At 39.2% G+C, this 26,150-nt stretch overlaps 1 long non-coding RNA gene across 1 annotated transcript; it reads right to left on the reverse strand.

Moving 5' to 3' along the window:
- Positions 1–16,273: 16,273 nt before the first annotated feature.
- LOC136254674 (uncharacterized) lies at positions 16,274–18,470 on the reverse strand. Its single transcript, XR_010700664.1, has 3 exons — positions 18,385–18,470; positions 17,027–17,098; positions 16,274–16,574 (listed from the first exon to the last, which is right to left on the reverse strand). It is a non-coding gene; the product is annotated as an uncharacterized lncRNA (long non-coding RNA).
- Positions 18,471–26,150: the final 7,680 nt, after the last annotated feature.

The following is a 26,150-nucleotide window of genomic DNA, read 5'->3' on the forward strand; positions in this document are numbered from 1 at the left end:
AGTTCTGCTTCTATAGCATGCACTACATTTAAAATCAGGTTAGAAGGAAGAACGAAAACGAAAACGTAAACAGGAAGAACGAAAACGTAAACAGGAAGAACGAAAACGTCATTTTCACACCTCTGTATCTCAGTGATCACTTATCCGATTGGAACCAAAATTGTTACACAGTTGCCCGCCAGCCAGGGGAGTCTACATTCCAAATTTGAAGGAAATCGCTCCAGCCATTTCCGAGATACGAGCTGCCAAAGGTTGGTTATTTTTCTTGGTTTTTTTTCTTCTTCGTCTTTTCGCACACTTGCAAAAAATTGCTATAACAAGCAAACGCGTACTCCGATCGCCATGAAATTTGGCATACAGAAAGGGGGTCCAACGGCGAATGCTAGCATCAAATTTGGTACAAATCCGATGAATGGTTCAGGAGTTATGACCGATTATTCGCGTAAACAAGATTGATTTGTTGTCACGCCTACAGGGTAAACCGTTTCATGGAATGAGTTGAAAATTGCTATGTAGATGGAGTAACCATCGTAGGAGTGCCTTTTGGTGGTTTGAAAGGAATCGAGATAGAGACCATGGAGATATGACACAAAACCCAACCTGTGTCACAAGTACGCGATCGATTTTTATGAATAAAAAAAGTATTAGTTTTTACGCCTATTAGGCAAACCGCTTAGAGCAATGAGCTGAAAATCGGTGTATAGCTGGAATAATCTTCATAGAAAGTTCTTGCAGTAGTACAGAAGAATCGGATTACAAACCACTGAGTTATGATTCTAAAGCCAACTCCGTGTAGCAAATGTGAGATCGAGATACTCTAATAGAACAGTCACCCTAATAGAGCATTCGGCTAATTTATTTACTCCATTATAGAATTTTATTACATCACAAGTTATTCTGTAAGGAGTTCAGCTGCAAACAGTTAATCTTATAGACAGTTCAGCAAGAAGCAAGTCACCATGTGGAGAGTTAAGCAAATATATCACTATAGAGATTCAGAACATTACAAGTCACACTGAAGAAAGTTCAGCTATAAACAAGTCATGCACCCTGTAGAGAATTCAGCTACAATTAAGTCACTCTCTAGAGAATTCAGCTACACAGAATTCAGCTACACACAAGTCACTGTGGAGAGAGTTCAGCTACAAACAAATTACCCTTTAGAGAGATCAGCTACAAATAAAACACTTTGCAGAGTGTTCAGCTACAACAAATCAACCTTTAGAGCGATCAGCAATGAACAAATCAACACAAATCTACCTGTAGAGAGATAAGCTAGAAACAAATCACCCTGTAGAGAGTTCAGCTACAAAAAATCACCCTGTAGAGACATCAACTAGAAACTAGACACAATGTAAGGAGTTCAGCTACAAGCAATCACCCTGTAGAGAGTTCAGCTAAAACAAATCAACCTGCAGAGAGATCAGCTACAAACAAATCACCTTATAGAGAGTTCAGCTACAAACAAATTACCCTTTAGAGAGATCAGCTACAAACAAATCAACCTGCAGAGAGATCAGCTACACACAAATCAACTTGTAGAGAGATCAGCTATAAAAAATCATCCTGTAGAGAGATCAGCTAGAAACTAGACACAATGTAAGGAGTTCAGCTACAAGCAATCACCCTGTAGAGAGTTCAGCTAAAACAAATCAACCTGCAGAGAGATCAGCTACAAACAAATCACCTTATAGAGAGTTCAGCTACAAACAAATTACCCTGTAGAGAGATCAGCTAGAAACTAGACACAATGTAAGGAGTTCAGCTACAAGCGAATCACCCTGTAGAGAGTTCAGTTAAAACAAATCAACCTGCAGAGAGATCAGCTACACACAAATCAACTTGTAGAGAGATCAGCTACAAATAAATCAACCTGTAGAGAGATCAGCTAGAAACTAGACACAATGTAAGGAGTTCAGCTACAAGCAATCACCCTGTAGAGAGTTCAGCTACAAACAAACCAACCTGTAGAGCGATCAGCTAGAAACAAATCACCCTGAAGAGATGTCAGCTACAAAAAATCACCCTGTAGAGATATCAGCTAGAAACAAATCACCCTGAAGAGAGGTCAGCTACAAAAAATCTTCTTGTAGAGAGATCAACTACAAACAAAACACTTTGCAGAGAGTTCAGCTACAAACAAATCAACCTTTAGAGCGATCGGCAACAAACAAAGCAACCTATAGAGAGATCTTCTAGAAACAAATCAACCTGCAGAGAGATCAGCTACAAACAAATCAGCTTGTAGAGAGATTAGTTACACACAAGTCAACCTGTAGAGAGATAAGCTAGAAACAAATCACCCTGTAGAGAGTTCAGCTACAAACAAATCACCTTATATATAGTTCAGCTGCAAACAAATTACCTTGTAGAGAGATCGGCTACAAACAAATCACCCTGCAGAGAGATCGGCTACACACAAATCAACTTGTATAGAGATCAGCTACAAACAAATCACCCTGTAGAGAGATCAGCTACAAACTAGACACAATGTAAGGAGTTCAGCTACAAGCAAATTACCCTGTAGAGAGTTCATCTACAAACAAATCAACCTGTAGAGCAATCAGCTAGAAACAAATCACCCTGAAGAGAAGTCAGCTACAAAAAATCACCCTGTAGAGAGGTCAGCTACAAACAAAACACTTTGCAGAGAGTTCAGCTACAAACAAATCAACTTTTAGCGTGATCAGCAACAAACAAATCAACTTGTAGAGAGATCAGCCAGCTACAAACAAATCAACCTGCAGAGAGATCAGCTACAAACAAATCAGCTTGTAGAGAGACCAGTTACACACAAATCAACCTGTAGAGAGATAAGCTAGAAACAAATCACCCTGCAGAGAGTTCAGTTACAAGCAAAACACCCTGTAGAGAGTTCAGCAACAAAGAAACCACCATGTAGAGAGTTCAGCTGCAAACAAATCACCTTATAGAGAGTTCAGCTACAAACAAATTACCCTGTAGAGAGATCGGCTACAAACAAATCAACCTGTAGAGAGATCAGCTAGAAACTAGACACAATGTAAGCAGTTCAGCTACAATCAAATCACCCTTTAGTGAGTTCAGCTACAAACAAATCAACCTGCAGAGAGATCACCTACAAAAAAGCACCTTGTACAGAGTTCAGCTACAATCAAATTACCCTGTAGAGAGATCGGCTACAAACAAATCAACCTGTAGAAAGATCAGCTACACACAAATCAACTTGTAGAGAGATCAGCTACAAACAAATCACCCTGTAGAGAGATCAGCTAAAACAAATCAACCTGCAGAGAGATCAGCTACAAACAAATCACCTTATAGACAGTTCAGCTACAAACAAATTACACTGTAGAGAAATCGGCTACAAATTAATCAACCTGCAGAGAGATCAGCTACACACAAATCAACTTGTAGAGAGATCAGCTACAAACAAATCACCCTGTAGAGAGATCAGCTAGAAACTAGACACAATGCAAGGAGTTCAGCTACAAGCAAATCACCCTTTAGTGAGTTCAGCTACAAACAAATCAACCTACAGTGAGATCACTCACAAAAACGCAGAGTTCAGTTACAAACAAATTACCCTGTAGGGAGATCAGGTAGAAGAATTCACCTTGTAGAGAGTTCAGCAACAAAGAAACCACCATGTGGAGAGTTCAGCTGCAAACAAATCACCCAGTAGCAAACAAATCACCCAGTAGAAAGATCAGCTAGAAGAAGTCACCTTGTAAAGGGTTCAGCTACAAAGAAACCATCATGTACAGAGTTCAGCTACAAAGAAACCACCATGTAGAGTGTTTAGCTGCAAAAAATCACCTGTAGAGAGTTCAGCTAGAAACAAATCACCCTGTAGAAAGATCAGTTAGAAGAGGTCACCTTGTAGAGAGTTCAGCTACAAAGAAACCACCACATAAAGAGTTCAGCTGCAATTAAATCACTTGTAGAGAGTTCAGCTACAAATAAACCCCCCTGTAGAGGGATCAGCTAGAAGAAGTCACCTCGTAGAGAGTTCAGCTACAAAGAAACCACCACATAAAGAGTTCAGCTGCAAATAAATCACTTTTAGAGAGTTCAGCTACAAATAAATCCCCCTGTAGAGAGATCAGCTAGAAGAAGTCACCTAGTAGAGAGTTCAGCTACAAAGAAACCATCATGTGGAGAGTTCAGTTACAAACAAATCACCCTGTAGAGAGATCAGCTAGAAGAAGTTACCTTGTAGATAGTTCAGCTACAAACAATTCACCCTGTAGAAAGATCAGCTAGAAGAAGTCACCTTGTAGATAGTTCAGCTACAAACAATTCACCCTGTAGAAAGATCAGCTAGAAGAAGTCACCTTGTAGAGTGTTCAGCTACAAAGAAACCATCATGTAGAGAGTTCAGCTGCAAACAAATCACACTGTAGAGAGTTCAGCTATAAAGAAACCGCTATGTAGAGAGTTCAGCCTCAAACAAACCACCTTGTAGAGAATTCAACTACAACAAATCACCCTGTAGAGAAGAAGTTACCTTGTAGAGAGTTCAGCTACAAAGAAACCATCATGTAGGGAGTTCAGCTACAAAGAAACCACCATGTAGAGAGTTTAGCTGCAAACAAATCACCTGTAGAGAGTTCAGATAGAAACAAATCACCCCGTAGAGAGATCAGCTGGACGAAGTCACCTTGTAGAGAATTCAGCTACAAAGAAACCATCATGTAGAGAGTTCAGCTGCAAACAAATCACCCTGTAGAGAGTTCAGCTACAAAACAATCACCCTGTAGAAAGTTCAGCTAGACGAAGTCACCTTATAGAGAGTTCAGCTACAAAGAAACCATCATGTAGAGAATTCAGCTACAAAGAAACCACCATGTAGAGAGTTTAGCTGCAAACAAATCACCCTGTAGAGAGACCAGCTAGAAGAGGTCACCTTGTAGAGAGTTCAGCTACAAAGAAACCATCCTGTATATAGTTCAGCTACATTTCAAGTCACCCAGTAGAGAGATCAGCTGCAAAAAAAACACCGTGTGGGGAATAATGGGCATGTAATAAATATATGTATATAATTTGCATAATTACTAAATAATTGAAGTATTACAAATCTTCTTTTAAGTTCTTTTCTTCTTGCTGTGGTAAAGAAAAAAACACATGGGTTAAAAAAAGCCCCAAAGCCAGCCATAGGCCGGTTTTGCAGAATACAAATACAAAAAGAAGTGAAATCTAATCAAAAACAGCCAAGCTGTAAAAAAAGGTGCGGCCCCCAAAAAGGCCATGGTGAAAAAAGATGTGAAATCCAAGGTGGCGGCCAAGAAATGGCTGTGATGGTAGGTTAATGGTTACATTTTAATAATGACAATTCAGGTGAATTTGGTGCCAAGACCAAGCGGCACAAAATTCACCTGAATTGTCGTTATTAAAATTTAACCATTAACCTACCATCACAGCCATTTCTTGGCCGCCACCTTGGATTTCACATCTTTTTTCAGTATGGTCTTTTTGGGGGCCGCACCTTTTTTTACAGCTTGGCTGTTTTTGATTAGATTATATAAGTTTGTTTTTCTTTTGTAATTGACAGTAGCAATTGTACCCTTTTTTGTGCACCATACTCTTTTGAGGTCTGCACGACAATCAATAATAATAATTAAAAACGTATAGCTGAATGCTCTATTAGGGTGACTGTTCTATTAGAGTATCTCGATCTCGCATATGCTACACGTAGTTGGCTTTGGAATCATAACTCAGTGGTTTGTAATCCGATTGTTCTGTACTACTGCAAGGAATTTCTATGATAATTATTCCAGCTACACACCAATTTTCAGATTCACTGCTCTAAGCGGTTTGCCTGGTAGGCGTGAAAATTAATAGTTTTTTTTCATAAAAATCGATCGCGTAATTGTGACACGGGTTGGGTTTTGTGTCATATCTTGATGGCCTTTAACTGGATTCATTTGAAACCACAAAAAGGCACTCCTACGATAGTTACTCCATCTACATAGCAATTTTCAGCTCATTCCTTCAAGCGGTTTACCCTGTGGGCGTGACAGACCTTCGATTTTATTTTACGCGAATAATTGGTCATAACTCTGTGAATGTTCATCGGATTTCTACCAAACATGGTACTGCGATTCGCCTTATTAAATGATCCCTTTAAGTGTGCCAAATTTCAACCCGATTGGAGCACGAATTCGTGTTTTATGGCGGATTTTTGCAAAGTGAGCGAAAAGAAGAAGAAAAAAACCCAAACTTTGACTGCTCATATCTCGGAAATGGCTGGAGCCATTTTCTTCAAATTTGGAATGTAGTCGCCCCTGCCTAGTCGGAAATTCTGTAGCAAATTTGGTTTCAATTGGATAAGGGATCACAGAGCTACAAAGGTGTGAAAATCGCATTTTCTTTCTTCCTGTACTCACGGTGTGGCACGCCGGCTTGTTGGGCCGCACAACACACTATCGTGTGTCTTGATCTACCTATCTACCTATGTTTTTCCATACGCACCCACGTGAGCAAAATCATTAAACAATGGTAAAATCAGCTTTTATGTAAGAAGTAAAAGTGAAATGAAGTCTGTATTAACTTCTGCACAGGTGAACTTTTCTTTGAGGTGGTTTCTTTTCAGCGGAGGGTGTGGCGACTTTCTTCAGACTTTGTAAACTACCTTTTCTTTGAGGATTTCAGGCGTTTGATAATTGAAAAGCAATGGTGCAGTCTTCATACACTACCAGGAATAGCCTATCACTTCGAGTTGAAAAGGGGCATATCCCTTACATATGCAAACGAAAATGAAGAGCAGCTTTAAGGCTTTGTCAAGAGAATTTGTGGGAAAAAACACAAAAGTCAAACTATAAAACAGTTTAGAAGATACTTCTGTGCGTAATATGTTGGTAAAAGTGGTTTGTTTAACAAGCACTTCCTTAGCAGTGCATAGCAACGTAATTGAACGAATTGTGAAAATTTCATGAATTACAAAATACAAGAATTAGCTAATAATATTATTGCACAACCCAAAACTACCCTATTTTAAATAGTAATACATAGTTGGTTAATTCATAGTAGCATATACTATCTATGGTTAATTCCAGATGAGTTAGCTAGCTGCATGGTGCCTGGCTTTTAGAAGTAGCACAACATCAACTTGTTTATTTAGGACTGAGCACCTGACCGACTGCTTGGCTGATGTCTTCAGACAAGTGCAACTCGATAACAGCTAACTACGGGCTTAATTTTTTCGCTGATTGACATCACTTCAGCCCAACTGGTGCCATTTGGAGTGCCACAATGCATACTTACCTGTGTCCTCATTTGCATCCTATTTATCTTTGCTGACAGACAGCATAATGTGTTGATTCCCTGTAGCACCATGTGATGGCTTCCCTACATTTGACCAGACTCATCCAAATTTCCGTTGTGACTGACTGATTGCGGAGGTCCATGTCCTAGTGTTTCTTCATTTGGAATGCTGCCTAACGGGCTGAATTTAGTTGAAACCTAAGTGTAGTGGCAACTTTGTTATTTTAGTAATTCATATTTGGGGTGCTTGTTTTGGCAAAATTAATAAGCCTGGCGCCATGCTTTCAAAGTATATGCATGGGTTCACCAGTAATAATAATGTTACAAAAAGTAAACAAACAAGTAAAAGTTCAATTAGGGATCATAGAAAAAAGTAGTGAAACAAGGGAGGTCACCTCCACCTGAAAGGTATACTAGAGGACATTAAATCCTTACTTCAGTTCATACTCAACTGAAGTAGGGATTTAATGTCCACTAGTACAGTATGTCTCCAGGGTTAGGTGACCTACAGTACCTTGTTTCACTATTGTGTATTTATATTCCCTAATCAAAATTAAAACTCTTAATTTTATCTTATACTTGTAATACATGTGTTTGCATTATATAAAATTTGCAGGATGTCTGATGGAACAAGATATGACATGGAACATAACATGGCCAACAACAAACATCAGTCAAGTAGCTATACAAAAATGTCCAGGTGGAAGTGAGACAATAGGTACATATGTATACTGACACATCTTACTACATAAATATGTAATCAAGTTTTCATAATATATTTATGAACTCTTGATGTAACTTATCCTGTAAAAAATATGGCATATATGCAGACCTAGTACCTAGTACATAAATTCAATTAAATATTAACAAAATACAGCTACAGTAAGTGACTACTACATGTTTAAGTAATATATATGTTAGTTGAAGTATATACTTGTTAAAAACTCAGACAACCTACCATGCTATAAGTACAACTTGCAGTAATGTGTAGTTAAACTCTTTACATTGGTGTAGGACTTGCCAGAAGAGAATGTATCACAAATGACACTTGGGGTTCTCCGAATGTTAATGAATGCAGCACAGTTGAACAAATTAGGCTTGAAAATAAAGCAGAAGAGTTGTCCAACCTTGTTGACAGAATATTTGTTAAAGATGATAGAGACTTGGCACAAATATTTATGCCAGAAGTTGTGGAGGATATTGCTGATGAACTACAAGAGATCACAAACACTACACAACCTCTTCTACCAAATGATGTATCCTCAGCTGCTAACACTTTAGGTTATATAATTGGGTAAGGTGACTATAAATTTTAGTCACTGAAATTAGACAGTACAGTATACATAAATATTATTAGCAATAATTAGCAGGTTATCTTTGAAGGGAAAGATGTTAAGAATGTGTCATTTAGTGAGATGTTCTTTGTAAATTGCAAATTCTTAGCTAGTTAGTTAACAAATCAGTGCTAACATTGTAATGGAATCTGTATGATATATTTCCAACATACAGAGTGACAGATATAACCTTTGATGAATTTGATCAAGATGCAGTGACACAAGTGACTGAGGTAAGTATGTGCACTTCTTTAATAAATGTATATGATTGGGTATGTGTACAGTCATGTGTCGCTTTGTTGTGGAATTTTATGATCTATCTTGTTGTCTTCTAAATGATGACTTATCTCTTATAACTACATTCATGTGCAGTATAATCATTTTACAGTGGCCCTAAAGATCACACCATGTCCCAATATCTAAGCGACAATGAGCGATATCCAAAATGATGTTTCTTAACGTTGTGTGTGTCATCTATGATGCCACAATACAAAATGGCCGCCATAGTGTGGACACTTTGTACAGGGAGATATTGGGCAAGATAGTGTTTCCCTATGATAGCATTTATAAATTCAAAAAAGGGTGAAGGTGAGGAATATTGTGCAGGTGTATATAATGTGATACAAATAAACCTATTTGTGTGTGAATTTAAAATTTTCAGACCGCTTTCCTTGTTGGGGCGTGTTTTGCACTGTCACGGTACATGTACTACTTCTTACCATTACCAAACAACCATCTAGTGGTCTAAACACTTCAGTATACATAACTACTGCACTGTATGATTAACCATTGATTTAGCATATCATAAGCTTTACTTTTGCTTGTGAATCTATTAGTACAGGCCAATGCATGAAATGTGTATAAAAGTTATGATACTTGGTAATTTGTGATATATGTATATCTAATGTTTTGCTTGCAGTGTGTCCTAAATACAGTACCTTGTGCATGTGTCCAGTGTGGCCATGTTATTTTTAGGACATCATCAATGTGCTAGATAATTTATTGGATCAAAGAAATGATGTGTCTTTTATGGAGATGAGTAGAATGGTTAGTTGCAGTATTGTGAGATTTTATATGCACACTAAAGCACAAGATGTGTAGTTATTAGTGTATGAGCATGTATTGTGTATGTAGGCACTGAATCTGTGATGATTAGTTTTCATCAACAACATATAAGTGATTTGAATTTATACAGTATATGCTATCATCTGAATTACAGTAATCGAGCACTGATTATACAGTATAATTAGGGGGAAAATGTGTAGTGGGAGTATATCTAGCATAGTAGGGTAAACAATTTATTTATGCATTTGGTATCAGAGGAGTTGAAACACTGCACATTTTACGTGATGAATATCAGGTTAGTCTAATAAAACAGGCAAAATCAGATCCACAGCAATCAAACAACATATTATTTTATGATTGACTAGTGAAAACCAGCTGTTGCTATAAGAACATTATTGACATAAACTGAGTAAAAAAATATGCATGCTACATACACGAAACATTATAACCATTATAATCTTTGCACTGGAACAAAGCTCAAATCAATAAAACCTATTTAGAATCGGATTTTCCTGTTCATGGAAAGTAAAAAAATATTTGTTTCGCATTTATAATGCAAATGACAGGTTTCATCTTTGTAGCTTATTTGAGTCATGAGATATGATCAATCAAATAGGCGCCTGTAATAATTTCCGAATTGTTGTATTCATTGAGTTTATTGCACTCCCAACTGCCTAGCCCCTATAACTCCAAGACTGTTCATCATATAATATAAGGCTGAAACTTTGGTTGTCCATTCCTTTTTAGCAAAGATAACAGAGAAACAATGGAATGGAAGTTGAGGAATGTGTGAAAATGACCAGTGTTTGCTCAGCCAGTCACATGTGGCTGTACTAGTATAGTATGGATCCTCGCTTAAAATGAATAGCACCAGCCGAAACACTGCTGTAAAAAGCTTTCATAGAAATATCATAGATGATCAAAATCGCCTTTACAGAATGGTCTTAGTGTTTCTAACATTAAATCCAACATTAAAACAAGAAGCTTACTTAAGGATGAATATTGTTGTTGTTTTTTCAGATATTGCCCAAAACCCAAATGAATATTGGTCTGTTTTGCCTGCCTGCCTGCCTGCCTGCCTGCCTGCCTGCCTGCCTGCCTGCCTGCCTGCCTGCCTGCCTGCCTGCCTGCCTGCCTGCCTGCCTGCCTGCCTGCCTGCCTGCCTGCCTGCCTGCCTGCCTGCCTGCCTGCCTGCCTGCCTGCCTGCCTGCCTGCCTGCCTGCCTGCCTGCCTGCCTGCCTGCCTGCCTGCCTGCCTGCCTGCCTGCCTGCCTGCCTGCCTGCCTGCCTGCCTGCCTGCCTGCCTGCCTGCCTGCCTGCCTGCCTGCCTGCCTGCCTGCCTGCCTGCCTGCCTGCCTGCCTGCCTGCCTGCCTGCCTGCCTGCCTGCCTGCCTGCCTGCCTGCCTGCCTGCCTGCCTGCCTGCCTGCCTGCCTGCCTGCCTGCCTGCCTGCCTGCCTGCCTGCCTGCCTGCCTGCCTGCCTGCCTGCCTGCCTGCCTGCCTGCCTGCCTGCCTGCCTGCCTGCCTGCCTGCCTGCCTGCCTGCCTGCCTGCCTGCCTGCCTGCCTGCCTGCCTGCCTGCCTGCCTGCCTGCCTGCCTGCCTGCCTGCCTGCCTGCCTGCCTGCCTGCCTGCCTGCCTGCCTGCCTGCCTGCCTGCCTGCCTGCCTGCCTGCCTGCCTGCCTGCCTGCCTGCCTGCCTGCCTGCCTGCCTGCCTGCCTGCCTGCCTGCCTGCCTGCCTGCCTGCCTGCCTGCCTGCCTGCCTGCCTGCCTGCCTGCCTGCCTGCCTGCCTGCCTGCCTGCCTGCCTGCCTGCCTGCCTGCCTGCCTGCCTGCCTGCCTGCCTGCCTGCCTGCCTGCCTGCCTGCCTGCCTGCCTGCCTGCCTGCCTGCCTGCCTGCCTGCCTGCCTGCCTGCCTGCCTGCCTGCCTGCCTGCCTGCCTGCCTGCCTGCCTGCCTGCCTGCCTGCCTGCCTGCCTGCCTGCCTGCCTGCCTGCCTGCCTGCCTGCCTGCCTGCCTGCCTGCCTGCCTGCCTGCCTGCCTGCCTGCCTGCCTGCCTGCCTGCCTGCCTGCCTGCCTGCCTGCCTGCCTGCCTGCCTGCCTGCCTGCCTGCCTGCCTGCCTGCCTGCCTGCCTGCCTGCCTGCCTGCCTGCCTGCCTGCCTGCCTGCCTGCCATCCTGCCTGCCTTTATTTTCTGCCTATTTACATGTTTATAAAGAGTTAATTCAGTAATGATTGTTGAATGGTGTTACTAATTCACTTTAGAATGATACAGAAGTGCAAAAAACTGTTAGTGAGCAATTACTTGTAAGCACTGGAGAAGTTGGTGTTCTGTTAAGCAATAGTCTGAGTAGTTACAGCAATGAGACTGTGATGAATACCACTGAGGGAAACAACAAAAATGTTGGTTAGTAATGTGCTGCTACTTCATCATGCATATACACATATTTTATGTACTATCATAGTATTAGTGAGATTTATGATATTTCCCTCACAAAAGTTTATACTGCCTTTGATTTTTGTACATACGTAATTGATGTGATTTTTGTTTAGTGATTTCAGCACTGGTTCCTACACATGAATATCTGAAGAATATTAGTGATATAGAATTTGGTCCATCAAACACATCTAACAATTTTGTAGCGAAGTTTGGTGACATGGTACCATCTTACAAAATACCAAGTGCTGTGATTTTGAAGAGGATTGAAGAAGGTATGATCTGCACAAACAAATTATAGATTATATGTGTGAACAAACTTGTTACTTATTGTGCATCTACAGTAACAGAGCTAGCACAAACAAATTAAGTGGCCATGCGCATCTATGAAAAGATAAACATGTGCTTCTAAATTTGTCTGCACTCTAATCCTGTAACTTCCATAAATTTCCACCTATCACACTTTACATGCATGGACAATTAATTTTATCATTTCATAAAGATATTGCACACTTTTACTGTACACTGGATATGGATAGCCTTATTCCACTGTCAGAATACTAAATATGCAGTATGTGATTTTCTTCAATTTGTGTAGGAAGGAGAGTTCCTATAACTACTGGTATCACTAGACATCCCCACTTACCTACTAATGAAGGGTATGTTATATATATTATAATGACGTGTTTGCAATACATAGTGTATCGTTGCATATATGTAGTGTAAAGGTGCAAAGTTTGATTTTATCCCTTCAAATATCAACCAATGTGCTGAGTAGACTAGATCTTGGAAATGAAACTGTGTCATTATCATTCGACATTGGAATGGTATGTAACTGATTGTAAGTATTAAAGTGTTAGAAGTTTAAACACACAGGTATAGATTCTAGCTTAAGGTTCCATAAATCACGCACCAGAATTAGTTACACAGCTCACACTTCTACAATGTTTTGTGCTATCAAAGTAAATTTACAGATTCTGGCAACTGTCTACTGACCCTACTGACCAAAGTATAGGACTTAAAATAGGCCAGGATAAATGCATGACTCAAGGTATTGTACTGTGTCATGAAGGAAAAGCCATTATCACCATTTATGAATATGGATTTTTGTTATAATTGGTACCTGAATGATGTCACTATAATTAAAGTCATTCAGTATAATGTTATGAGTGGCAATACAAAAAGTGCGCAGTTTATAGTCCCTTGTGCTACTATGTGATTAAGAATGTTGCAGTACTATGGGTTTACAGTTATAGAAGGTTGATTTTTGCCAGGATTAAACCATTCTCAGTTTTTTTAAGTTTTCAGTTCGATACAAGTACTATACTTCAATATCCAAACACAAAAAGATGCAATCATCACAATAGATGTGTGTCTACAATTATTCTGTACATGAAGATACATGGGTATGCAGTGGAAAATTGTGTTGCTTTTCTGTCAATTTTAGCCAGGAAATACTTCAGTGTTTAATCCTCGCTGTGAATTTTTCAGCATATCAAAGTAAATTAGTAATTGCATATGTATTTTCTAATTCACTGTTTGCATGCCGTGTTTAGCAATGTTAATGAAAGTGGTACATTCTCAACTGATGGTATAATGCAGAGTGACACAACTAATAGCACATTTGTTCAGTGTTCTACTACCCACTTGACTAGTTTTGCTGTTCTGGTAGATGTGTCTGGAAAGAGTGTGAGTACATAATAATATTATGCACAACTACGTATATAAGTGCACCAAATAAAAAAAATTATGTGCATATACATTGCATCTAGCTAAGTCTTATATACAAATATAAGGAAACTTATAAATAATAACATTGAGTAGGGATTGTAGAAATAAAAAAAGCAATGAAACAAGGGAGGTCATCTACATCTGCAGCTGTTAGTGGCCAGCTGTACTAGTGAACATATATTACTACTTTAGTCGTATGCAACCTGTAATAGTATAGCTGTGACTGAAGTAGGGATTAATATCCACCAGTATAAAGTGTACCTGCAGGTATAGATGACCTCCCTTGTTTCATTGCATTATATTTCTATGACTCTTAGCTAGTAAAATTTCATAATTTATCCTCACACTTGTCTGTTTACTTTTATGTAATAACATAATTTATTACTGGTGAACAATTGCACCATATCAAAGAAACTAAGAACAGTGCCTCTGCAATTAATCCACTCACTATAGAATTAATGACTGAACGCAGTCCTGATTTTCAATTACCAAAATATGAAGTGGCCATTCAACTTCAGCTATGTCCCACTTGATATACAGCGTTACAAATGGCAAAAAAAAACACTACAAGATGTGCTTCTGCAATCAATAAAGTCACACTACAGCAATTAAAGCACTGAAGTCATGATATGTTACTGCTAATCAACTCCTGTGTTGTAGGGGAGAAATTCAAAGGATGACAAAGGTATCAGTGGTGGATCTAGGAATTTATAAAGGGGGTTTCCAGTTTAGAAGGTGGACATATGCACTGCATAGGAGGTGAAAGGATACTACAGTCGGGGGTGCCCAAAATTTATGGTGGTAGTACTAGTGGGTGTGCGAAGCACACCAAGCATGCGAAACATGCTAATTCTAGGGGGGTCTGGGGGCATTCTCCCCAGGAAAATTTTGAAAATTTGGTGTCAGGAGATTGAATTTGGAGACATTTTCGGTGGTTTCAGCTGTTACTCAATTACTAGTACTATTAATTTTATTTTAATACAAGCTTGAGTTGTCACTGCTTGAAGGTTGTTAGTTTACTAATTTGTTAAGCTGCTTTACTGTAGTTGTATCCAGTTATGCTGATAGTAAAATGTCAGTGACTTTAAGTATATGGAACATAATTGTTTTACTAAGTTTTAAACTCTCAGTAAAACATCAGTGAATGCGGATTTACTGAAAAATACTAAAAATACCAAACAATTAACTGTTCCATATACTGGGGATATGCCACTCTAGTAAACTAAGAAACTTCAAGCAGTGTGTATTAGGGTGACTGTTCTATTAAGGTGACTGCTCTATTAGAGTATTTCGATCGTGATTGACAAGTTTCTGAAAGTTCAAATGACGACTATTGCACAATACAGCTTTGAGTTGGAGGTACTCAGCACCCCCTCTTCCGCTGCCTATGCATGAGTGTGTGATGAAGCATAGTCACTTGTGCTAGGGGGGTCTGGGTGCATGTCCCCCAGAAAATTTTAGAAATTTTGATGCTCTGAGACTGCATTTGGCAACAATTTTAGTATGAAATCAAGACTCACGGTAGTGAGTCGCACAGCCAGTAAAGCAGAAAGGCGCGCTGCAGAAAATAAATGAAGCGACCACTACGTGAGAATTTTACAGGAACGAACGATGTCAAAAAAAAGAAAAGAAAGCCTTCCTATAACTCACCCGCCACTTACGCTATCCCTCTGAAACTCTAGAGTTGAACTCATCGTGTCACTAGTAACTACCACACAAGCAGTGAAGCAAATCCATGCCGATTGTTTCGTGATCGAGATTGCCGACATCAAAGGGGAAATTTCTTTTTTTTTTAATTGCTTATCGCATGCGGTTAGACGCAACCACAGGTCCTTGTGTTCCTTTGTGCATTCCAAACATTGATTGCCCTGCTATCGCTTCAGTATTCACTGAATTGCCTCAAGATTCACATCATCAATTTCACCATACATGATTACCCTACAGTCGTAATTTCAGCACCAAACAAAGTTTCAGTCGTCCTCAGTCGACCTAGAGGCCAAATACAAAACCCAGATTGTTGTTTTCTACAATACTCGCTTGTCATGTAGGGCAATGTGTCTTTAAACTGCTCTAAGAGTTTCATTCAGATTGAAACATATGTTTTCGAGATTGGCTAGTTTGAAATTTGAATTTAGCCGCCCCCACATAACTTGCTCTCTCCAAGAATTTTACTCGGAATTTAAAGAATGACGCAGAGCACAGCTGCGGTCACTGGGTATTGATGAACTGGCGCTCTATGTAGTTATTCAGTGCATATAGCCACAAAGAAGTGTGCTGCCATAGATTATAGTCCACAGATATAATCTATGGTGCTGCATACCATCGTTCATTTTTAAATTTGGATTTAGTCGCCCCCACCGTGACGTAATTTGTCCTCTAAGGGCGTGGCTTAAAGAATGACACAGAGTACAACTGCGGCTACCAGTTGTTGACACAAGCTGCGAGTAATTAGCACATGTAGCTAGCCAATTGTCACCATGCATTATTGCATTTTATAGCACCCCACACAAAAATTACACATGTAATTACAACATACAGAGGACACATGAATACCAAACACTTTTCACAACAATAATGTAAGAATTGTACAATAGTGACTGTAATATAGCTGCTATGAAAATGTTTTCCAGTGGCCCGCCATGGTAGCAAGTCTCACATGACGGCATGTATATTCATCCAAACACAATGGGAGTAACAAGTAAGTATGATGACAAGTTGGTATGACTCCATTTGTAGAATCCAGATTAGTGGGTGTGGCTCCAGTATGTCTAAACAGTTAACAAATATTCCTGTTATAAATATGTGCTAGAGTTGCAATATAATAGTATAGTATTTAAATGCAACAATACATAGTCTCCATTGCATCACTATCAAACAACACTAAGTGGAGGATATTATCACCAGTATAGAAAGACAACCCCTCTTGAAAAGCCAATTTCAATTGAGAATTTATACACTGTTACCTGCTTATTGAGTGAAGGTAGCAATAAACAAGTTCCACCGTAATTTATACATGTGATCTGATCTGTATATTCTGTCAGTGGATGAGATCCACTTGGCCAGGACAAAATGTGACCCAAATGTCCTGGATGATCCATACTCAACCCACTTATGACCCAGTGGCACAATAGAACTGAGTATAGAGAATATAATTATATTTATTTCTAAGATGTGTGGATGTGTGGACACATTACATGTACATACAAGACATGCTACGTACTGTTTTAGCATTTCAAGTCACCACATTATGTACGGACCAGTCAACAATGCTTCATAGTGCCCATCAGTAAACCTGAAGAAAAGTTACAAAAAATAAAAATTCACATAAGTACAGTGAAACCTCATTAATATGGCCAGTTGTGAAACCAAACAAATTGGCCTGAATAACAAGGTGGCCTTATTAATGAGGTCATATAGTACTGCTTAGCTATATTTGGGATCTACTAGAGGTGGCCAATATAATGAGGTGGTCTTATTAAAGAGGTGGCCACTAAGTCAGGTTTCACTGTACATACAGTTCACAATGGTGAACAATATTAATGGTTAACAATATACACTGAAACTTGCAGGTCACTTCTTGTGGAAGATTGCTCTCTACACAAAATGACACATTCAGAGATGGATGATCCAGTAACACATTGTGACTTCAATACTCGTGATGTATCACTACTAGGCAGCAACCATATACACGGCAATGCCAATGCACAACATCGCACTTGCTCGCACACACAATTTTGCTAAAGATTTTACAAATTGATAATTAAGGGGTGTGGAAACTAGCTGTTCACTGGAAAGACTGTGTGGCAGCTGTTTCCCTTCTGTACAAGTGGCCACCAAGGCAGGTCCACCGTGGATGAAAACCAGGCATTAGATATTTGGCATTTCATGTGTTGAAGGCATTCCAGGGCTTCCAGTTGTCTCAAATCTCACCACAATTTAAATCAGGCAGTGTTGTGGTCACCACTAAACCACTGGAATGCTGTGTTATGTTCATCTTACGCTTGGCTACTATATTGTAGAACTGAAATGGATACTTTGAAAAATATATCCTATGGATAATGACTTCATCACTTTCTTCATCAGGAGCTTATAAGGACCGATAGTGAAACTTTTTACACTTTGAGCTTACAGCCAACTGCCTAAGTCTGAAGCAGTGCTTTTGGTGCTCTAACAGATTGGCTGCCCCTTTGCTGCTAGCACTCACTGTCTCATACGCTGTCACACACTAAATCCATCTCTATAGCCAGTTAGAACAGCATGCTTCTTACCTTTTAAAGGCCGCAAAATGCAGCCACCTCTTTAAAAAGCTAGGTCAGAAAATTTTGTCCCTACGGCCTGAATAATGACCAGTTTTCACTGTACTATTAGTGATTAGTGATCATGGAGGATTATTTATTAAGATACTAAGATATACAAATGCTACAACCTCTAAATATAGTAGTAAATTTTTTACCCTGGTCCAATGTCTAATAATCGTGAGAGACTCTACTGTGACAAATACATGTTTATCATGATATGTGCTAATCGCCTTTTTACAATTAAGTTTTACAACACAAATACATGTATAGTTAAACTCACCAATTGTGACTAGATCCCTTCAACACGAAAAGACAAGTAATGAGACAACCTTGGAGACAACAGCCTCACAAGCCTATTCTGGTGCGCTTATTTAGTAGTAATATAAATTTTAAAGGTGTTTATTTACAACAGGACATAGTTACATGCCCCTCTATTGTCTCTGTACATACTTGCCTTTTCTTTACTATTCTCATTTCATTTCACAAGATCTCTTGGCAGCAGCGTAGCTTCTTCGCTTGAATTAGTCAATGCTTGAAGTAGATCGAGATACTCTAATAGAACAGTCACATTTCTACAAGTGCCATATTTTTATATTGTAAAGTCTGTAAGTAGCTAGTAAGTTAAACTATACAATCCGATGCTAAGCAGAAGTTGTAACTATACTAAATATTGATTGCTGTGTTACAACTGTTTTGTGACTGCTTTAATAGAATATCTTGATCGTTTTAATGCAGTACAAGATGAAAGGCAAAGTGTTATTAAGGGTTTACTAGTTAAAATGGGTGTTAATTGACTGCAGTTGCATGCCACTAACAGGGCCACCCAGAGAAATTAGGGGGCCCAGGGGCAAGGAAGGGTCTAGATCCTGACTGCTCTATTACTGCATATCGATCTTTCTTTAAACAGGTATTCAAGGGGCCCCTATAGGGCTGGGGCAGGGGGAAAAATACCCCACTCCCCCCCTCCATGTGGGTGGCCCTGACCACTAAAATTACAGTTATATTTGAATATTCTGTCACTGTAATCTGGGGTTTCTGTCAAAACCATGGAAACTCACCTACTGTTATCAACAATGCATTGCTTATTCTAACAAAAAGTATTGAAATCCCATCCAAAAACAGCTTATAGCTGTAAAAAAAGTGTGCTTCCAAGTAAAGCAGAGTTAATTACATCAAAAAATAATGATATCATAATGCGGCCATGTGCGAGGTGTGCAAGTTGTAAAATTAATATTAGCTAATCAGATAATACAAGTTATTGTTAAAGTGTTAATGAGAACTATGTGATGCTGCTAGTTTTTGAGTATCTTCATAAATGCCACACAAAGTTAATTCTCAATAAAGCAATGTGTATAGATTCTCTGATAGCAATAAATAGTTTCAGTTTGGTTGCCTTTCCTGTATACGGCAATGTTATAAACAAAGGAAAGGTGGCCAAATTCAAACTATTTATTGCTATCAGAGAATCTATACACATTGCTTTATTGAGAATTAACTTTGTTGGCATTTATGAAGATGCTCACACACTTAAAACTAGCAGCATCACATAGTTCTCATTAACACTTTAACAATAACATTGTATTATCTGATTAGCTAATATTAATTTTACAACTTGCACACCTCGCACATGGCCGCATTATGATATCATTATTTTTTGTTGCAATTAACTCTGCTTTACTTGGATGCGTACTTTTTTTACGGCTATATAAGCTGTTTTTGGATGGGATATAATTATTTACTAAGTCTATATTTACAGAGTGTTGAGCATGCACACACATCGTGTTGTCGCTTTTTATATGTGAACGCCACAATAATTAATTAAAGTACTTAACTGTTGCATAATCATTTTTCAAAGGGGGTTTCTGAAACCTTGAAACCCCCCTAAATCTGCCACTGAATATGACCATGATGCAACCATTGCAGCTACTTTGGCTGGTGAAAAGTGTGATCTTTGGCAGAAACAATGTTGACTCTGAACAGTACTTTATCCATAGTCAAGCTATGCTTGTCTGAGTGTGGCAGTCAGTTACAGCAGTAGATTTATTGAGTTGTTCTGAAGATGTATATGGGCTTTGTTATGCCTAATTACAAGTGGTTTTGGGTGGTAATTTGGGTATGAATACTCAAACCTCAATGATCCCTAATATGCATTACCATATTGTATGATAGACATCATTTGATCACCACGAATGGCCTCCTGATGCACTCAAGTTGAACGATTCTTATGTAAAATACATCTAGGAGACTATTTAAATGTGTCCACATCACTAGTCTTGTGTTCCAGTTGGACAGTAAGATGCCACAGTATTGCCCATATGACATACAAGTAGCAAATATCTCTAGAAATCCAACTGTGAAAGTATAGCCAATCAACTTAGTGGCTTGGCTGTGGTTGCGTCTTTATGCATTCATGGTGAAAAGTTGTTATCCAATGGTGTACATAAAGATAGTGCAGTGGCGGATCTAGATGGGTTTCTGGGGTTTCAATAGAAACCCCTTTTAAATTTAGTTTAGTGGCATTCTCAATACATAAACATTGTTGTATTGACAATCCCCCCCCCCAAAAAAAACACTATCGCTATAAAAAAAGGCACGTCCAAGAAACTACAAGTACCTGAAAAAAAAAAACAGCTCAGCTATAGAAAAAAACTAACAGGCAACTGAAAGAGCTGATATCTGGAGCGGCCAAGAATTAATGTTGCTACAACTACCAAAGTTTTACCAAATCCATGCTCAGGTAAAATGAAAGTAACTGGCAACCAAAACAGCTGATATTTGAAGTGGCCTAGAATAAAATTTATTTTGATACAGCAAACTACAATTATTAATGAAGTTGTAATATTGAATCTTAATCATTCAACTGTGTTCTATACATTCATCCCTGCTACATCGTAAATTAATTCTTTATTACTCTAATTGGCTGGTAATTTGGCCGCCTTTTTCAATAGTCAGTATGGAGAGAAAAAAAAGGCGGCCAAATTACCAGCCAATTAGAGTAACAAAGAATTAATTTACGATGTAGCAGGGATGAATGTATAGAACACAGTTGAATGATTAAGATTCAATATTACAACTTCATTAATAATTGTAGTTTGCTGTATCAAAATAAATTTTATTCTAGGCCACTTCAAATATCAGCTGTTTTGGTTGCCAGTTACTTTCATTTTACCTGAGCATGGATTTGGTAAAACTTTGGTAGTTGTAGCAACATTGATTCTTGGCCGCTCCAGATATCAGCTCTTTCAGTTGCCTGTTAGTTTTTTTTCTATAGCTGAGCTGTTTTTTTTTTCAGGTACTTGTAGTTTCTTGGACGTGCCTTTTTTTACAGCGAAAGTGTTTTTGGGGGGGATATCACTAATTTTTATCAGTTATATAATTGAAAGAGTCAAGCCATGGGGTGTATGATGAATTCTGCATTGTAGCGGTGTTGAGACAAAACACAAGTGATGATCATATATCATACATTCCTAGTACGGCTAGTAACTGTGAATTGTTATTAGAACCAGAACTGGTGGAAACTGCAATTTATTGGTCTGGCCAAGTAATGGCTATGGTCAGGGTTACCACTAAAGATGTGTGCAATACACTTATTTGCAAAGCATGCTTTGTAGGTTTTCTGGGAGGATACCAAATCTGAAAAATGACATAGCAACTCTGAGATTTACATCTGGGAGTAGAAATTTAATACTTTATGCTATATTGTTTGATGACTGTTCTATTAGGGTATTTTTGCCTCACTGTTCTATTAGAATATATTGATACTTTTCCATGAATAAAACCTACTATGGCCACTGCCATACAGACCATAAAGACAACTCAGCAACTTGGTTTGCCAGTCACAGCACAAGATGCTTTGCTGAGGGTCTATTATAGAGATCACACAAATGTGTGAACACCAGATTTTCATTTCAATACATAGACACACACATACATCATAAAAGCACAAGACACACACAAAATGTGCAAACACTATACATACCACTACCCATGTACACACATATATACACCACATATTGGTTGTACTTGATGTAAGCAAGTTTATATCACAAAGCTCTCGTAGGTGAGCTGGTAGCAGTAGTGCTCTTACTTAGTGTTAAAAAGTTCTTGCAGTGCTCGAAACAGAGGTACTGGAGAGTGAAGGATTATCACTGACATCATATTCATTCACAATAATCGTTGCAATGTGAAATTGCTTATGTACTGTATCACCATTGTTATGTTAATGTGTGCATGATTTATCCCACAATATGATTACCTCTTTTGGTATGTTGGTAGACTGTCCCTGGTGTGTTTGAATACCATTACAGAGACAGAGGATTGAAACAACTTTTAGAAGGGAGGATGGCAGTAGCCCAGACGTTTGTGACAGCAGGGACCTGAGGATATGAGGACGTATATATTAGTGTTTTTCACATGCAGACATGCCAACTATGGGGATTTGCTGGGGTATGCATATGCCTTACAGGATAGCTTTTAAAATAATTTCCCTTTGAAATTTAAGATTTTTAATAGCACCGATTTGGTTAACTGCATGGATGATTTTTTAGCACAAATATTTCGGCATAGCCATTCTTCCACACAAAAGCTACTAAGAACAATTATTATACCTAAGATGGAAAACTGGGGGAGGAGACAACATCATCAGACAGACCACCGCGGAGCTTGGTGCGGTGGATTCCTCAATACATTAATTGCCGGTATACTCCCATGCCACCGGCGTCTTCGGAGATATAGTTCAGTGGTCAAAGGATACACGGTCACAAAACTCACAATCCATAAGAGTATTGACGTACATTTACAAGTGTTCACGTGCACTACTGGAGGTGTGAAAGGGACTTTCCAAAAGACTTCCTCAACTACCACAAGTGGTATTACCAAATACGGCAATAGCGCATCACCTTGATGGTGACCTACTTTGCGAAAGTGTGTAGATCTAACTGTAAGTTAATATCGCTTATTAAATGTTTTTGTATGTGTGTAAATGAGGTGCACGTGTTTCAGTCCTTCTCCAGTCTTGGCTGAACATGAATGAATTAATTAGAGTTAGCAGTTGAGTGCATATTAGGAAGAACCTCAGACGGTGGTTGCTACTTTATATAGTTGTTATGCACCTATCAATGTAAAGCCCCACTACCATAGGTCAGAGACGTAGCCAGGGGGGGGGGGGGGGGCATTTGCCCCCCATCACTAAGTGTTTTTTTTAAACCTCCGTCACAACTCACAAGCTAAACTGACACGCAAATGACTAAATTATGTGCGCTACTACACGGTATCACCAGGGGTTGCTAGTAAATGCGCACACACTAACACAACATTCAACTCGCTCGTGAATCCACCGAACGAAAATATTAGAGACACACTTCTATATTTATCCTAGATTACTCACGTGGTAGAGCATTTTTGAATCTAAAAAGAGTGAGCCATTCTAAGTGACCTCCCCGCGGCAGGAGTCGCAACTCACAAGTGACAAAGGAGACCAAATGATGCTACGAAAAACTGCCTATGAGGTGATAAAGTCTGGTTAAATGTACCAAGTTTCTTTCCTCGAGTCGATCACACTAGATCTTTGTACGACAGTGCAGTGGCATGCCAGTTTTATTATTTTACTTTGTCAGTCAGTTAGGCGAATCAGTCACAAGCTTACAAGTTCTGCTAGCTAGACAGGTGGGATTCCGTGCAATACGCAGCATTTGAATTTCGTCAAATGAAGTGAGTGAACACGTCATCCTGTCAGCAATGTGCTAGGACTGCAGCACAGGCTGTGGCTAATGTAAAGTACCGGTAACTTGTATTTGCACTAAAATATTAGCAATATGGTTCTACCAAACTGTGGATGAATTTGTTGGAGTACATGCAGTTGTGGCACGTGTGATGATGCTCGACGAATATTCCTCCATTGATAAGTGATAAGCAATCAGTAATGAAATAATTACGTAGCTAGTTATTTAAGCTGTAACAATACAACATCGTATGTTGGCTAGCCCATCATTGGGTCATTAGCCTTTTTTACAATCATTAATGATTTTGAGTGTTTCATGGGGGCATACCTGCCTCTCCATCACCTGGCTAGCTACATCCCTGCCACAGATATGGCTGAGGTGGGGATTTCATCCCTGAAAATTATTCCCCACCTACTGAGAAGTACTGGTGATACAACATTGCTCCACATATCCTGACATCTCCCAGTAGCGAAACCCGGGGTTAGTCGGGCTTTTCACAATCACTCATTGCGTCTGTCACAGTGTAGCTATTTCAGTTGCAAGTTATTTCAAGCAGGATTTAGTGGTGACAAATAGTAAGTCAGCATCCATGAAATGCTGCATTGGTGTGTTTCTTTGACAATGACAAATTTCCACCAGGAAACTTAATGGTCCATTCCCCCACCTTCAGCGTGTACCTGTGGTAGTCGGGCATTACATTGATAGGTGCATTAAATCTGCTCCTGTTACATAATTTGTTGTTTATACTATGAGGTCTTAACTGCATCACATTATCCTGCATTTTCAAGGTCTCGGTCTACTGCATCATCAACACCATATTGCAAACGTCTGTGTTATGGGCAGATTGGGACCAATGATTACATGTATTGTGATTATAGCATCGTAATTCTCCAGGTCAGTTGGGACTCGCAGGGGCGGATCTAGGATTTATAAAAGGGGGGGGGAGCTAACTCAAGGTACTTATCTCTTGGGTAGAGGTGTGCAAAGCACACTTCCCAGCATGCGAAGCATGCTGGAACCAGGGGGGTCTAGGGGCATGCCCCCCCCCCCCCCCCAGGAAAATTTTGAAAAATAAATGCTAAAATACTGCAATTTGGAGACATTTCCACATAAAATTCATGCCTGTAGATATTTTATATACTGCCTTTAGATTATAGGTATGGCTCTCTGATTCTGAAGTATTTTGCTAATGGAAAAGTTTGGGTAGGTACAGGCAACCAAGTACATGATGCACCCCTCTCACAATTGCACAACACTGAATAGGTGCATGTTAGAATAATAATATGTTGAAAGTGGAAAATTTTAAAATTTGAACAATACAAGATTGAATCTGAGAGCATTTTCAATGGAAATTGTGTACCTGAATTAAGTATTGTCATACATATTAACTACGTACACAAGTAGATGAATGAAGCCCTTTAAACAGACCAGTGCACTTCATTGTATGTATAGGTGCAGGCAGATTTGGAAAAATTCCATAACAGAACCAACTACATGTTTCCAGTGAATGTTCTATTAGAGTAGTTAGCTGACTGCTCTATTAGAGTATCTCGATCTTGTACACCTCCAATGCTGATCCGGGTCCTTGTTGCATAAACTTTAGCATAAATCCACTGATAATACCTTGGAAAAATGTTTATAAGGTGGTTTTATGAGTATTTGTATTATTAGTGATCTCATTATAATACTCAGCATATTGATCAAGTAAAGCCTAATTATGCCCCCCCCCTGGATCCGCCCCTGACTCGTGTTTGAGTATCTTGAGTGTTAAGTGTCCATATCTTGTCTTTGTAGTGCCCACTTTGCCAACTTGCTGTTTACAAATGTGTTTTCAGTAGTGTGGGAATGTATCAGTTATAGATGTCACTATAGTTGTGAGTCTTGACTGGAATTTCCAGGAACTTTAGCTGCAGTTAAAAGATAAACACAAGTGAATATTTGTATAAATAAGGTTTTTTTGGCTGTGTGTTGACTGGCAATGGTCTAAATGACTGGATTTATTTGTGTTTTAGTCAGGCACATGTTACTTTATGTAAGATGTTGGTGTCCCAATAGTTTCTCAGATCTAATAGTCAGACCGTTTTCTTTCCCTACCTAGTTCTGGGACGAATGTGCATTTCATGATCATATTCGAAGGTTTTGTAAATTTAGTGAATGCTTGAAGGTGTGTTTCTAATATTTCAGTGCAATATGCATTCATATATTTTTGCAGAAATGTACTGTAGTCATTGAGATATAATGTAATCTAAATTTATTTTCTCAAATGTTACTATGCTTATATACTATAGTAACCATGGTAACTAGTGTTTGTTGGTAAAATGCATTT

Source organism: Dysidea avara, chromosome 4, assembly GCF_963678975.1.
Source record: "Dysidea avara chromosome 4, odDysAvar1.4, whole genome shotgun sequence".
Lineage (NCBI taxonomy): Eukaryota > Metazoa > Porifera > Demospongiae > Dictyoceratida > Dysideidae > Dysidea > Dysidea avara.